The 12,264-nt window shown below is 41.1% G+C and overlaps 3 pseudogenes; all 3 read right to left on the reverse strand.

The window, feature by feature from the left end:
• Nucleotides 1-811: 811 nt before the first annotated feature.
• On the reverse strand, nt 812-3,617 carry LOC102833397 (annotated as a pseudogene).
• A 3,935-nt stretch (nt 3,618-7,552) lies between these two features.
• Nucleotides 7,553-9,264, reverse strand: LOC102833008 (annotated as a pseudogene).
• A 2,111-nt stretch (nt 9,265-11,375) lies between these two features.
• Nucleotides 11,376-11,871, reverse strand: LOC102833777 (annotated as a pseudogene).
• Between the last annotated feature and the right edge of the window lie 393 nt (nt 11,872-12,264).

Below are 12,264 nucleotides of genomic sequence, written 5' to 3' on the forward strand. Positions count from 1 at the left end.
ATCCACCCAGCAGTCTATAGGAGAAAGCCCTGGTGATCTGCTTCCATAACAATTACAGCCAAGAAAACTCTATGCAGCAATTTTACTCTGTTACAAAGGGTCACCATGAGTTGGAATTGACTCAATGACACCTAACAATAACAATGTCATTATATATGTTCATTAGAATTAATAATGTTATCATGCACACTCAGAATAATAATAAATTACTTTGGTAATTTTAATATGGAGTTCTGGTGTGGCACTATAGAATAAAGCACTGGACCACAAGGTCGGTTTGAACCACAAGGTTGGTGGTTCAAACTCACCAGCAGCCTCTCGGAAACTTTATATGAGCTCCCTATGAGTAGGAACTGACTAGACAGCACTTAAGAACAACAACAACAATTTTAATACACCCATTGTTATCAAACTGATTCCAACTAATAATATGTTACAACCCCATATGTTACAAAACAGAACTAACTACTCCGTTGGTTTTTTTTTTGTTTTGTTTTTTTCTTTGCTACTCTTTTTATTGTTATGATAATAAACTGAACCATGATCCTGTAGCCAGGGACACAGAAGAAAGTCAAGTTGTCTGGGACCATGCTCTCTTGTCTAAATCTCTTCTGTTGGCACTATTGGCAGAGAGAGTCTAGGATCTATGCTAAGCAGAGTGGAAAAGGTGGAGGTCAGGGGATCTGGATTCTGGTTCTAAATATGACACCAGTTTACTGTGTGGGACAGTCCCCTCTTTTCTGGGCCAAAGGAATTATAGGCTGGCCCTGGAGGGGCTGACTGTGAGCCCTTTCCCAAGTCTGCACTGTATTCAGAGACTAGTGCATGTCCAGTTCTCTTCTGCTTGCCGTGTGATGATTCTGAGAGGGACAAGTGCTCTGCATGTAACCGTCAGCTGAAGCACCATGAGAGCGTGTGGTAAGGAACTGGTTTCAGGCGGCACATTCCAGGACTTCACTGGAGACCCATCGCTGTTCTCAAAGCCCGGGTAGGTCAGCCAAGCACAAGCCTCCAGGGCGAGCTGCACCCAGCTCAATGGGTGGCCATCAGCCACATTTCCTGTAGGGTTAGCTGGGTCCAGAATCACAGGCCTGGGCTCCTGGAGCTTCTTGATCAAATATTTACTAACAGTGGGATTTTCAAAGTTGTATTACTGTGTCCAGTAGATGCAAAGCTGTTGGTAATCCACGACTAACTCCAGGACTATCCGTCCGGAAGCCCTGTGCTGTGTTAAAGTATGTTTCGTTGCTCCCATGCTCCCACGCGTAAACTGTCAGGAGTTCCAGGGCGTACTGTGGCGGCAGTGGGTTCCTCCCCAGCTTCTCTTTACACAGTTGGTACCAGTGCTTAACCAGGAGGATGAGGCTCTTCACCTTGGTGGGAAGCTGCTTCAGGAAGTTTCTTTGCAGCTCCGTGAAGCAGGTGGAGAACTCGCCTCCCTGGAAGCACTCCCTAATGAGCTGGACGTAGATTTGGGGGTCAGATCTGTAGCCTCTAGTCACCAGGCCCAGGGCATCCAAGGCAGGCAGCACATCAAAATCCACCCACTGGTTAAAGTATTGGGGACTCAGACTGAACCTGAGCACACAGGGGTTTAGCTTTCTCTTTCTGACATGCTTCCAACTGTTTTCTGATTTCCTCAACGAACATTCTCCGGCATTATATCTGCTCATGAAAACCTGTGAAATGGCTGAGGAAGACGACCAGGTCAGCGTCAGATCTGCCTCTGAAGGCCGCGCCTTTTCCTGAAAAGCCTCCCTTCACAACCTTCAACACCCGCACAGCAAGGCAGGCCTGGTGGAAGCACCACTCCTTAAGGAATTTGCAGATAATTATCAATGGCGTCTTTGACCTGCCCCGCGGGAGATTGTTTTCAATGAACTTGTCCAGATTACTGGGCTGGGTACATCTCAGTTTCTCCATGATGTTTGGAAGGGAGAAGGAGAGTGTTGGCTCCTGGAATTCCTTTGCTTATCTCTGCAGGAGGAACCTTGCTGGCTAGTTTCATTTTCTCTGCTCTTTTCCTTCCCATATTCTGTTGGCCTCCATTGACTTTTCTTGGCTATAATGGATGCAGATCTTCAGGCCCTTCCTCCATCATGCTGCTAGGTGAGTTAAAATGCTAACCTTTAGGTTAATGTTGTTGTTGTTAGTGCCGTTGAGTCAGTTCCAACCCATAGCGACCCTGAACAGAGTTTCCGAGGCTGTAAACCTTTACGGGAGCAGAAAGCCTCGTCTTTCTCCTGCGGAGCAGCTTGTAGTTTCGTACTGCTGACCCTGAGGTTTGCAGCCCAACTCGTAACCACTATGCTACCAGAGCTCCTTTAGGTTAATAGTAGAATGCAAATTGTTTGAGCTACCTAGGGACCTTAATTCTAATATATAGATGTTGTTAAGTGCTATTGAGTCAGTTCTGACTCATAGTGGCCCTGCATAGGGTTTCTGCGGAGCAGCTGATGGGTTTGAACTGCTTCCCTTGTGGTTCCCAGTCCAGTGCTGACCCTACAGCGCCACAACAGGAGTCCATATTAAAATTAGCAAGTTAATTTATATGTATAGATACAGACGTGAAAATGTACAGCTGTAACTGGTATGGATTTGCAAATAGGGAAAGGAATACCTTTTTCTATAATTGCAAGAAAAGTCTCAGGAGAATTCACAAACATGACCTGCTAAGATGCCAGGGCTTAAAAACAACAACAACAACAAAATCAAATTTGCATCCCCCATAAAGTTTACATGACTTTCATAATATTTAATAATAATAAGTAAAAGTTTTGAGCTTTACTAAGATATGGTTCTGCCTGAGAAAATGTCAGCATTTAATATGCTCCTAGGTCAACTAGTAACAATGAAGGAACAGTTTTCCTCTTACATTTTTATGCTAACCTCTGTTTATAGGAATAACCAAGTAAATTCACACGGTTGAAAAGCTTGATCTTTATTTGAGACCTCTTGCCATAGTCCACAAGCAGCTTTAAAGATAAAAACTTCAAAAGACATTTGTTGTTTCGTTAGTAAGAGAGACCTTCCAGGAGTCCTGGTGCGGGCTAATGTGCTGCAAGGTCAGCAATTCAAACTTACCAGCCGCTCTTTGTACCCTGTACAGGGTAGTTCAGAATCAGAATTGACTTGATGGTATTTAACAATAACAACTACATCTAACATCATGAAAGCATTGTTATTGTTAAGTGCTATCAAGTCGGTTCTGACTCATAGCAACCCTGTATAGAGTTTCCGAGGACCAACTGTTGCGTTTGAACCACCGAGTGTTTATCCTACAGCACCACACCAAGATATATTCCACTAAATAAGGGCCCTGCATTTCAAATTCTGACTCTTCTGTTAACTTGAGTAAGTTGCTTAATTTCTCTGTCTCTTTCTTCAACTGTAAACGATAAAAAAGGACAGTTTTTGAGGATTAAGTGAAATAATTTTGAAGATTAAGTGAAATAAAGCAAGAGAAATACTCAGTGGAGCATATGGCAGGTAAGCATTCAGTTTGGATTCATTACTATTAGCCTGTGTTTTAAAGGACACATCTTTTCCAGAGATTTCAGGTATTGTGCCTTTTTCATCTTGCCCTCCTGGATACCTACTCTAATACTGCAGGCCATGATTAAATTGTCTCCTCAGCTTCCAAAAATACTTTTCCTTTTTTCTCTCTCACTGTCTATTATATAATTCTGTCTTTTTAAAAGATGTAACATTGACGTCCTAACTCCCAGTACCTGTGAATGTGACCTTATTTGGAAATAGCATCTTAGCAGACACATTAGCATGAGGTCATATTAGAATAGGGTGAACTCTAATTCAATATAACTTGTGTTTTCATAAAAAGAGAGAGAGAGGGAAGACAGCCATGCGATGACAGAGATAGACATTGGAAAGGTGCATCTACAAACTAAAGATTTCCAGAAATTAGTAAGAAGCAAGGAATGATTTCCTCCTAAAACATTCAGACAGAATAGCCCTGTTAATGCCTTCATTTTGAACTTCTAGCTTCTAAACTGTTAGACAATAAATTTCTGTTGTGTTAAGTACACATTTTATGATACTTTATTACAGTAGCCTTACAAAGCTAATATACTCTCAGTCAGCTACTTACAGAGATGCCCTGTGATTTCCTTTTTTAGTATTCCTGATCAGAGAATGTAGCTCAAAGCACATGCCTCCTTTTGTGCCTCAAGTCCACCTTCCTATTATAGTACAACCAAAGAGAAAGGCTACATAGAAACTCAAAGGAATGTTTGGCTTCTCTAAATTTAGACGAATGTCTTTTCACCATATCCCTTGTAGAGTTAAGTATGAAACATCACTCTTGTTAAGCATTCTTTCATTTAGCTAGATCTGCTGACTAAAGCTTACATTTAATGCAACACTCAACTTAATCTTTTTACAGCCACTAACTGTAATTCCCTGATAATATTTACATTTTGAATCTGACAAATGTAACAACAAATAATAAAGGAAATGTTTGAATACAGCCTGTATTACTTTTACATATCTTTAAATTTTTATAGCCAAGTGTTAGAATAAAGAAGACAGATAAATTCAGAACTATAAAAAACACAGACTCTTAGATATGTGTATAAAACAAAATGTTATTGATTGTTGTTAAGTGTTGTCAAGTCAGTTCCAACGCATAGTGACCCAGTATAGGGTTTCTGAGGAGCGGTTGGTGAGGTTGAACTGCCGACCTTGCAGTTCAAACAACTCTGCAGTCCAATGCACCATACCAGGACTCCATGTTATTGATAGAACATCTTAATTCTGTTTACAAAGTCAAAGCTTTATTTGATTGATTTTTTAGCCTTTTTTATTGTTAACTGAGTGAAAATTTAAAGAATAGATCATCAGTCCCACATTAAACTAATTATACACTGCATGTCATTACAATGATTGCAATCCACTCCACATACCATCGGTTAATAGTATTTACATCTATTCACTTTGTTTTGTCCCTCCCAGCCAACCCCACTCACTTTGTAACCATCATAGAAAGTTTCATTTAGCAAAAAAATATTTTAGCTTTTTACAACAGTGGTCTCATGTAGTAGATGTTCTTTTGTGATTGACTAATTTCACTCAGCATAACATCCTCCGGGTTCATCCATGTTGTGAGGTGTTTTTCTGCATTATTGTGTAATATTCTGTGTGTATACACTGAGGTTTGTTTAACCCTTCTCCTGTTGATGGGCGTTTAGGCTGTCTTCATCTTTTGCTATTGTGACTAGTGCTGCCACGCACATTAGTTTGCATATATACACTCATGTCACAGCTCTGATTTCCTTTTTTTTGAGACATGTGATTTTTTTCACGTTTTCTTAAAAAAAAAATACAAAGAGAATTAACTCTGTGGATCAACACAAGTTGCGGAAAGGGGGAAAATGGAATTTCAGGGCAAATGGAAAGTGCCTCTTTGTTTAGGTTATTATCCCTCATGCCTTATACCCATAAAGCAAAAATTTCACTCCACAAATAGAGGAGCCTTGAATGGCGGCTCAGAAATAATGATAGCAGACGTACTGGAACTAACAAGAGTTTTGGTTCTCCTTGATTTTTCTGGGATAATAACTGATTGTACAAGAATGAATAAAATCTACTCTAAGGACAAGTAAGGAAACCTATAAGAGGAAAAGAACTAAATGTACCAAACACAGCAGTAAAAACCACTCCTTAGTAGAATTGTGCCCTTAAAACCATGGGGTAGTAATCAGGCAGCTCAACTACTAGGCTGCTGCCACCACCCTGTCCCAAAATAAATAGCATGGAAGTATAATAAAGTAGTATGTGATTCAGCAAAAAAAAAAACTCACCCACTCAAGATAAGTTTTGCCGTGGCTAGACAAAGCTTGGCAGGGATTAAGATGATTGTAAAATCACAGGGAGAGTGGGTTATATGAAGAAAAATGTGGCATCAGGATTGGAAGAAGATTCATTAACAACCTACAATATGCAGATGATACAACCTTGCTTGCTGAAAGTGAAGAGGACTTAAAACATTTACTGATGAAGACCAAAGAGAATAGCTTTATGTATGTATTACATCAAAATGTAAAGAAAAGAAAAATCCTCATCACTGGACCAATAAACAACGTTCTTATCAATGGAGAAAAGATTGAAGTTATCAAGGACTTCATTCTTCTTGGATCAACTATCAACACTCACAGAAGCAGCAGTCAAGAGATCAAATGACGTGTTACATTAGGCAAATCTGTTGCGCAAGACCTTTTAAAAGTGTTGACGAGCAAAGATGTCAGCTTGAAGACCAAGGTGTGCCTGACCCAAGCCGTAGTATTTTCAATAACCTCATGTGCATGTGAAAGCTGGACAGTAAATAAGGAAGACCGTAGATGAATTGATGCTTTTGTGTTATGGTGTTGGAGGAGAATTTTGAAAGTGCCACGGATGCCAGAAGAACCAATAGATCTGTTTTGGAAGAATTGCAGCCAGAGTGCTTCTTGGATGCCAGGATGGCCGAACTTCGTCTCTCATGCTTCGGACATATTGTCAGGAGGGACCAGTCCCTGGAGAAAGATATCATGTTTGGTAAGGTTGAGGGTCAGAGAAAAAGAGGAAGACTCCCAACGAGATGGATTAGCCAAATGACAGCATTGATGGACTCAAGTGTGGTAACAGTAGTAAGGTTGGCCTAGGATTGGGCAGTGTTTCATTCTGCTGTGCATAAGGTCACTATGGGTTGGCACCTAACAACAACGACAACTAATTTATGTCCAGGCATATTGAACTCTCACATTTATGCCACCTCCTCTTATCCTAACATTTGTTCTCTCTTACTCTTTAAGATGATGGTCTCCAGTATCAAGATGTGAAACATTCTACTTTGGAAAGAACTTGGGGAAATTAAAAGATCCTTCAAATACACCTGGTTTACTCTCCCAGGTGATATGTAAGTGGTGTTCTAGGTTCACTCACAGTTTATTCCACGTAGTCTCTCTAACCTCAGACACCAAACCTGTCTCCTAAAAGAGTGTCAGATAACTGTCTTTTCCTGACACTCCAAGTTTTAAGAGGACTCTCCCTTATTATTCTTCTCCAGAATAGAAATGTGTTACCTTCGCTATCTGTAGACTAGAAAAGATATTTGTTCCTGGGAAAAAAACAAACAAAATACTTGGGAGTGTACCAAGCTTATTCAAATTGATATCCTTCCAATCACCTAGGCTGGATACTGCACACATCGAGTAGGCCATACTCACTTTAGTCCTCAGAAATACATGAGGCACAATATATGTGTTCTCCCAAGCACATGACAAGAGAAAGTGCTCCCCAAACCATAGAGAAGAGATGTTCATGGTCTCCCATATCCATTCAATGTGCATTCTCTTTCCATAAATATCTGTTACCTAGCCTTCTCAGGGATAACTACCGTGGTGAGGGGGATTGCATGTCAAATAAGTACAATCATCACCGCACTGGTGCCTGTAATCACCCTGTGCACACAGTGAGAAATAGACATTCTGGAAAGGATCCTTCTTTCTCTCCACAACTGTCCCTTGGACTAGCTCTGGGTGATACCCCATAATGGTCACTTCTCTGGGAGCACACGCATAACGGCATCACAATGCTGAGTGCCCATGGATGTCAAGGACTTCCCAACTATCAATGATAGGATCATAGCACTCAACGCTACTAAGCAGGGAATTCCCATCATACCCTACAATTGCATAGAGTCTGCCCCGCAGCACTGTAGTCCCTACATAACATGGGGAGGGTGATGTTCATACTAGTAACAGTCATCCAGGAATCAGTGCGAATGTTGTAGGCTTTAGCACATGATATGATCACCACATAATATGATCATTCAGCAGCGCTACTCCTGCACCAAAGCGCTTGGTGGCCATTTGTGTGACATTAGTCCAGTGTCCTGTATGAGGATCGTATTTCTCAACTGAATTTAAGATATTCAAGCTGTCATATCCTCTAAGACAGTAGATCACTGGCCACCACTATTCTGGGCTGTCTGCATATCTCCCAGCATGCTCCACTGGTCAATATTTGAGTTGTATCATTCCATACTGATATGATGCCTACTTCCACCAAAGGCTCCAGAGATATATCATATCTTCCAGGGTGGTGGCTCCAGCAAGGCCTCGTTGAACATTCATAGGAGCCACAGAATACCAGACCCCATCCTCATCTACTGTGTCGTCTACACACTCCAATGAACTGAGGCGGAAATGACCATCATAACCACAAATTACATAGATCCAGTCATGTAGGAAGGCTGAGGCCACATAACGTCTCTTATGAGTAATGCTTGGCAAAAAGCTCCACTTCTGAGTCTTGGGGTCATATTTCTCTACCACATCAATGGGAGACTGCTGGCTTCCAAAGCCTCCAACCACCAGAAGCACTTCATTGGCTCCTAAATGAACCCTTGATCTGGAGCCCTGCATCTGACTCCATAGTTCAGGCCTCAGATGAAACTTCTTTGCTTTATCACCTAGGTCCCTGCACTGTAAACTACAGTGGATGAAAGGCTCAGTGTTGATGATATCCATGACATACCTAGGGGTCAGCAGGGGCATCCTGACATACTGTGGCAGGTCAGGCAAAGATTCTTCTCCCTGCTTCTTGGCATGCGTCACCCAACTGATGACAGCCTCAAAGACTGGCTCTTCAGAATCCACCTGGATTTCATCACACTTGAACAGCTTTTCCTCCTCTCCTTGACTTAGAAGAATGAACTCTTCATGCTATACCACTTCAGGGAAATGCTTCTGGCTAAAGACCTCAGCTGCTTACAGCAGGTCCACAGAATTGTGTTTCAACAAAGTCCCTGATACCCAGGCAATTAGAAGGGTCCAACTGACTTTCTAAGAATTCACAGCAGGCTTGCTTCACACGTTTCAGTTGAAGCAGACAGGCTGCAGGGAGCAGTTCTTGTACATTTTCCACTGTCACATGTACCTTTCCTATATACACAAAGTCCAATAGGATTTCCATGGTAGAAGCAGTTAAACCTTGGATACCAACATAAGATTTCCCCTTCTCAGAAAGCTCACTAGTGAGCATGCCACAAAAGTAATCACTGCAAACAGCCAGCACAATCTGGTGAGCAAAAAAGTCTTTTTGCTCTGTTCTCAATGTCACGTCGCAGAAGGTATTGCTGTTCCGGAAGGAGTTCATTGAATTGAGGATGGATTTAGCATGAGTATTTGTCATTATGTCTTTGGGGGCCATAATGCCTTCCATTAAGCAATATGGAGAAAGAACAAAAGGGATCCTTGGATTCTGCAACTCTGCTCCCCAGGCCCACCCAATCGTGTCGGGCTTGTCCCCCACTGTGATGGCAGGATGGGGTGTGGGGCTAGCAAGTGGCTCAAGTGGAGCCACACCACCGCTGCCCCGACCCAGAGGCTCTGGAGCCATCAGTGCAGTCCACAGATCTAATTTCTTGATATATATACCAAGTAAGAGGAATTGATAGTCTACCAATTATTTATTTCTGTTTCCAACTTTTTGAGAAAGCACGATGCCATTTCCCATAGTGGTTGCACCATTTTACAGTTCCACCAGCAGTATAGGAGGCTTCCAGTCTCTCCACACCTATGCCAGCATTTGTTGTTTTCTACTTTTCTATTAATGCTGGAGTAAGATGATATTTCATTGTTGTTTTTCATTTGCCGGCATGGCGCAGAGTAAGAGACTCAGTCCCAGACCTCATGAAAGCAAGTTTATTGCCTGCCGACTGAGTGTCAGCTACTACTTAAACCACTCTGACCCCGAGTGCTTGTAAAAGTGAGCTAATATGCAGGTTGGTTACATATGGGTGCATAAGCAGATTTTGTTAGATGTAGGTGAAAATTTTTCAGCAAAATTTTCTTCCTGTTATTCAATTTTGCAAGGTTTGTTTCAGCTTTGCAGTTTTCCTGTTATATGCACAAAGTGGCCAGGGGGATACATGCTGTTTTTTGTCTAAGGAGGTGAGGGGGAGGGCAAGAGGGTCCCAGGTCTGTTACTTTGGCTAATGATCATGAGCATTTCTTCATATATTTATTGGCTGCCAGAATGCCTTCTTTGTTGAAGTGTCTGTTTATTTCCTCTGCCCATTTTGATTGTATTATTTGTCTTCTTCTTGTTGAGGTGTTGAAGTATTCTATAAATTTAGGAGAGTAGTCCTTTGTCTGTTATGTCATTGCCAAACATTTTTCCTAGTCTGTGGGTTCTCTTTTCACTCTTTTGGTGAAATCCTTTGGTGCAAATAGTGTCTAATTTTTAGGAGGTACCCATCATCTATTTGCCTTCTGTTCATGTGGTTTCGGTTATGTTTTATAGTGTATTTATGCCATGTATCATGTAAGTTTGTCCCTATTTTTTCATTGATGATATTTACAGTTCTACGTTTTCCCATTTAGGTCTTCAATCTATGTTGAATTCATTTTTGTATATGATGTGAGATTTGTGTCTTGTTTCATTTTTATGCAATCAATGGACTTCCAATTTTGTTGGCATCATTTGTTGAAGAAATTATCTCTTTCCCATTTAATGCATTTTGGCCCATTGTCAAAAATCAACAGACCATAGTGGATTTACTTCTGGATTCTCAATTGTGTTCCACTGATCTATGTGTCATTCTTTGTACCAATACCAGGCTGCTTTGACTACTATGGCTGTGTAGTAGGTTTTGAGATAAGGAAGTAAGAGGCCTCCTACTTTGTACTTTTAAAATAATGTTTTGCTTATCCAGGGTTTCTTTCCTTTCCATATAGAGTTAGTGATGAATTTTCCCATCTCTTTAAGCAATAATAGAATCTGGATTGGGATAGCATTGTATCTATAGATTTCTTTGGGTAGTGTTGATATTTTCATGATGTTAAGTCTTCCTATTCACAAGCAGGTATATTACTATATTTCTGCTGGTCTTTTTTTGGTTCCTTATTGTTGTTGTTGCTCTTGTTAAGTGCGGCCAAGTCAGTTCTGATCCATAGCGATCTTGTTTAGGGTTTCCAGGGAGTGTCTGGTGAGCTTGAACCACCAACCTTGTGGTACAAACTGACATTGTAGTCCAGTATGTCTTGGATTTCTTTCTTCAGTACTATCAGATCTTGATGATATACTAACTCTTGAAATTGTTGACCATCAATCATTTATTTGGTATAGTGACTGTGTATATCTTTCATTCTCTTTTTTTATTATTATTACTTTAAATGCATTTTCTTTTCAGACAACTACAAGTTAGTTGTTTGTTTTTCCCCTTAAAAACAGAAAAAATGCCTCTGCTCCAAATAAATCAAGGTCTCTAGATGATTATCAGTCCCATTTTGTCCAAGTCCTGGTGGTGTGTGGATAAAGAGCAGCAGCCAGCTAGGATGACAGGTGACAGGTCCAAATAATTGCCACATTTATTAACAGTTTTCCATTTCTAAAGCATCTTTAAAGAAAATCATATATGGGGTTACACCATCTTCACGATAATCCAGCAGAGCAACCATACCACCTGAATTCATGTTTTCCCCAATAAAGAACTGGTTGTGCTTGATTTGCTCTGCAGCCCCTGTCATAGAAAGTTTTACTCTTTCTGGTTTCGGGTGCTTTGATAGATTTGCCTTTGATAGATTTCATGTAATCTTTGATGTACTTCTTGTAGGCTTCTTTGTGAAACTGGTTTCCTGCAAGTTCATGACAATGACAGCAGCCGTGACTACTGTGCTTTCGGTGCCTTCATAGTCTGTGCCTTCAGCGGAGGTGTTTGCACCATGAGCGAGTCATCGATGTTACCCACCGTCCTGCTGACCATCTTCCCCACCCCACTTCCAAGAACAGCCAGTCCACGATCTCCCGGATCTCGTAAGTGTTGGAGATTATCTCATCATGGCTGATAAGGTTCGGGTAGATAATCATGATGGCGGCTGGTGGGGACAGCGTGTGCTAGTTTAGCAGGAGCTGGGAGCTCAGAGCCTGCGCCATACAGCCAGAGTGGCTCTCGGGGTAAAGAGGGAGCATGTGCTCTTCCATTTTCTTTTGAAGCTTTCTGCATCATTCAATATTTTGCCCATAAAATCTTTCAATATTGCAAGTCAAGGCTTGGGTTTTTCTTCAGTTCTTTTGGCTTGATACATGTTGAACATGTTCTGAACTTTTGGTTCTTCTCTAGCTGTACTCTGAAATTTTCTATTCAGCTATTTTGCCTACTCATTTCTTCTATTTGCTTTAGCATCTCTACACTGGAGAACACATTTCAGAGTCTTTTCTGACATCCATTTTAGTCTTTTCTTTCTTTCTTCCCTTCTTAAT

This window comes from Chrysochloris asiatica, unplaced genomic scaffold (assembly GCF_000296735.1).
Source record: "Chrysochloris asiatica unplaced genomic scaffold, ChrAsi1.0 scaffold00694, whole genome shotgun sequence".
NCBI lineage: Eukaryota > Metazoa > Chordata > Mammalia > Afrosoricida > Chrysochloridae > Chrysochloris > Chrysochloris asiatica.